This window comes from Ochotona curzoniae, unplaced genomic scaffold, assembly GCF_017591425.1.
Source record: "Ochotona curzoniae isolate NIBS_2020 unplaced genomic scaffold, NIBS_Ocur_1.0 scaffold_4506, whole genome shotgun sequence".
Taxonomy (NCBI): domain Eukaryota; kingdom Metazoa; phylum Chordata; class Mammalia; order Lagomorpha; family Ochotonidae; genus Ochotona; species Ochotona curzoniae.
This window is the reverse complement of record NW_024467119.1, coordinates 15,078,964-15,082,879: the sequence shown is the minus strand read 5'-3', so window position 1 is coordinate 15,082,879 and position 3,916 is coordinate 15,078,964. Positions and strand designations below refer to the sequence as shown.

Genomic DNA, 3,916 nt, shown 5'->3' with positions numbered 1-3,916 from the left:
ATAAAACTATTTGAACTATCACATGATTTTGGCAAATCATTCGAAACGGTAATAGTCTCCATACTTATACACATCAGGCAAAGGTACAAGTGAAAAAAAAAATAACAAGTAGAAAAAGCATTCTGTGATCATATTGGATTTCTGAGTGCTACTTTCCTGGCAATTGTTCCTAAAGGAATAAAAGAAAGAATCAAAGGATGACCTCTTCCCCTTTACAAAGAAATAAAAAAATTTTAAAAATTAAAAAAAAAAAACAAAAGGAAAACACCTCTGGGAATATAAAGGTTCCAAAATCAAGCACACTGTCAGTTAACTGGGCTCTGTCGTGCAGACCTACACTGATTGTGGACTTGTAAGTCACACACACAGCCTGACATTCTGAAGCCCTTTGCCAGCAGTTCCTACTCAGAATGGCCTGCCAGGTGGCCAACAACCACAGGCTCATCAACCCAAGCTCATATATCTTAAGGGTGCTGAGCTGAGTCAGGAAAAGTGAAATGGCATCAAAAATCTTTCTCACAGTCTGGGCTTTTCCTCATTTCTTCATCCCAGTCAAAATCTAATGCTTTTTCATCTAGTTCCGGTAAAGTAAAGCATGGTTTTGGGGGAAGGCTCATTCTCTCAGTTGACCCTAGCTGAAATGATTTCCTGTTGCTGCCAAGTGCTGTGGCTGCGGTTGTAGGAGGGGCAATGGGGCGACTCCCGCTCCAGTTCTTGCTTTCAGGAAGAGGAGACAGAAGTTCTGATTTGGATTCTGATGCGGAAGTAAAGCAGAAGTTTGCCAGTTTGGCTATTGTGTGAGCATGAACCTTATCACTCTTTCTTTTGCTTGAAACCTCCTCCTGTTTGCCTCTCTCTCCAGCTGCAGGACAATGCCCAGAGACACTCCCAGGCCCTGCTTTGGGCCCAATCACACTCTCCTCAGGCGCACATTCCACCTTCTCTTGGATCCATCCTCCGGTGGCTGCCCCGACTGGCCCTTTGCCTTACCTCGCGGCAGAGCTGAGCTTTAGGCTCCTGAGAGACACGCTGCTGCTTCTGGAACCTGCACAGACACAGCTGCTTCTTTCTCTGGTTTACACTGGGAAATTTTAGGACTGTGAACTGTTGTTTTAAGTGTGTCAGTAGACACATGGTTGTGGTCTTCAGGGGAGTGGGTCGATTTGGACTTTTGTTTGAAAGTAAATTTTGCCAGTTTGGTTAGAGGGGCACTTGGATTCTCAACACTTTCAAGTTCAGGTTCTTCCTCCTGAGCAAGTGATTTGGATCTCTTTCGCTTGGGAGTTTCTAGTGTTTTTTCTGGACTGTGCACAGGGATGGACTGTGAGTGAGATGGGTCTGAGGGCGTGGAAGGTGCCCTGGCAGGGCTTCTGCAGGGCTCCTGGGCCTGCATCTTGCGGGGCAGTGTGTGCAGCTTCTTAGGGACTTGATGAGTCAGTGCCAAGTCTGGCTCACCAGCAGGTATTGCTGCTGCAGAAACTGGTGCCACCTTTTCTGCCTTCTTATTCTCAACCCTTCCTCTGCTCGGTGCAGTCTCTGTCTCTCCTGGTGCCGGAAGTCACTTGGCTTCCTTTTGCTCTTACTCTGCACTTTGTTGTGAGAGACTTTCTCAACCATGTTTTACTCACTTGTTTTGGGACCAGGAGGCACAAGAACAGAGCTGGTAAATTCCACAGGAGGAGTTGCCATTAGGTCGAACAGTGCACTCATCTCTGCCACCTTGGCGCTCAGCTGAATACCTGCTACTTGTTGATGCTCTGGGCTCCAGATGGGATGGGAGATCCGGAAGTGGCCTTCTTCTGGGACTGTCGCTTCCCTGAGAGGAGGTATGCACACCACAGCTCAGTTCTTGTGTTGTTGAAGTTTTGAACTCGGACCGTTCTGAATCATTTCCTGAGCGTCCTGGGCTACACTCTGCAGGCTGCACCACCTGCAGCTGAGATGGGTGCACACTCCGATTTTGTAACCTTTTAATTCTTATAAGCTCTTCAACCAAGAGATTCCGCAGCTTTAACTTTTCTACAATAAGTGTGCACTGCCTCTGGCAATGCTCCCTAGGGTTTTCAGGAAAGGAAGTGTGGAGAGCATTCACTCCTCCTAGCAGTGCTCCTCCCTGCATTGAAGATTCCATTACTGATACCACTGCAATAGCATCTTCCCGGGTCACAGTATGACGGGCATGGGCGTCTGCTAACCGTATCAAGCTCTCCCACAGGCAGATGGTTGTCCCGGCGGCCCTCCGGCAGTCACTCTGCCACTGCACTTGGTAGTACCGCAGAAGGACTTGATTGACAGTGTGGGCTGCAGTTTCCTAATGACGCAGAAGTACGTTTTCATCTTTTCCATGCTCAGCGCTTCTCTGATTTGCTTGGGTAACCTTTAATTTCTAGGATAAAGTAGGAAATTATATGATCCCAATCTTCATTCTTGGTATCAAGCAAAACCAGGATCAGATCAAATCGACTTCAGAGAGGGCTGCCCAGAGCGATGTTCACACAGAGTCCTCTGGATCGTACTCGCCTTTGGGGTTGGCTGCTGCCAGGATGGTGGTCCTTGTGTTCAGCTTGCACACGAGGCCAGCTTTAGCAACACTTATGGTTTGCTGCTCCATTGCTTCATGGATACTGGTTCTGTCATGTCCTTTGAGACTACTAAATTCATCGATACAGCAAAGGGCAGCATTGGCTAGCACTAACGCACCTGCCTCCAAATTCCATTCCCTGGAGTGGTTACAGTGGGTACAGTCAGACTTTGTTCTCCGCCTTTGTCCTAATCCACCCCAGCAGGTGGAGCTGCAGTTAAAGTTTCTGAGTCCATTCCGGGAGCTGCGGCCCACGCCCATCTTGCTTGCAAGCCAGGCCCTCGCTGGAGGAGGAGGGTCAGAGCTCGGGTGCAGCCAATCGAGGGCAACGCTGCTAGTTATCAGAGCAGAATGGATTGTGGTTTAGTGAAATAGGAAAGCTGCAAAACACTGTGGAGTGCTCCGGTGTAAACAAAAAGAGGGGAAAAAAGGTTTCGCCGGGGTGGGGGTCTGCGCTCAGCTGAGCGGCCGCGGGCGGGACTTTATCGTGCCGCAACGAGCCCCCGTCCCCATTTGTGTGTTTTTCAAAATATGGCAAAGGTTCAATGTAGTGATGGTGGATAACCCTTCTCTTTCTACAACCCGTTCCAGTTCGAGATCATCTTCCAGTGCATCGAGGACCTGTCTGAAGGTGAGTGGTCCGCCGCACGCCGGCCCGGGCTGTCAGTTGCGGGTTGCATTCCTTGAAAGTTTCCCCGGCCCGGCCTAGCGCCCAGGGGGCCGCGGGTTCGGCTCCGGGAGGGAAACTTCAAGTTGATGAACTACGGGCGGCCGGGCGAGCGCGGCGCTCCACAGCAGCCCAGGCGCCTGTCGCGGCTCCACTTGCGAGGAACTTGTTGGAGCGGAGGTAGCTATGTTGTCAGCTTTGTCTGGCGGCCAGGAGGTTCGCGAGAGCCGCGCTGGCATCCGCGGCGCCGGCCGGGGGTCGCGCGGGCCTGGGCTCCGCGCTGCGAACGGCCCCCCGCGGGCGCCGGCGACGAGGTGGGCAGGGACCGGCGCGCGCGCGTGTGTGCGCTTGGCACCGGCGAGTTCGGAGCGGAGCCATCTTACCCCGAGTTGAGAATTGGGCCGGCGACCCCGGCGACACGGCGCCTCTTTGCGCCCCGCGGCGGGGGCACGGACGCGGCGCCAGCCCACCTGCCCGACCACCCCCGGGTCAGAAGCAAACTCGAATTGTGTTTATTCTTAAGTGTCAGTGATAATGGCAGAGTTCAAGCGGAATGTTGGAAGAGATGGGTCTTCCTGCATGTACCACTTCTACATGACGCTCCAGGTTCTTTTGCTGCCTTTGCTCAACACTCACCCAGCTGACACGAGAGAACATTTACAGGGTCT

General features: G+C 51.9%; 1 pseudogene; it reads right to left on the bottom strand.

Moving 5' to 3' along the window:
- Positions 1 to 503: 503 nt before the first annotated feature.
- On the bottom strand, positions 504 to 2,842 carry LOC121147299 (annotated as a pseudogene).
- Between the last annotated feature and the right edge of the window lie 1,074 nt (positions 2,843 to 3,916).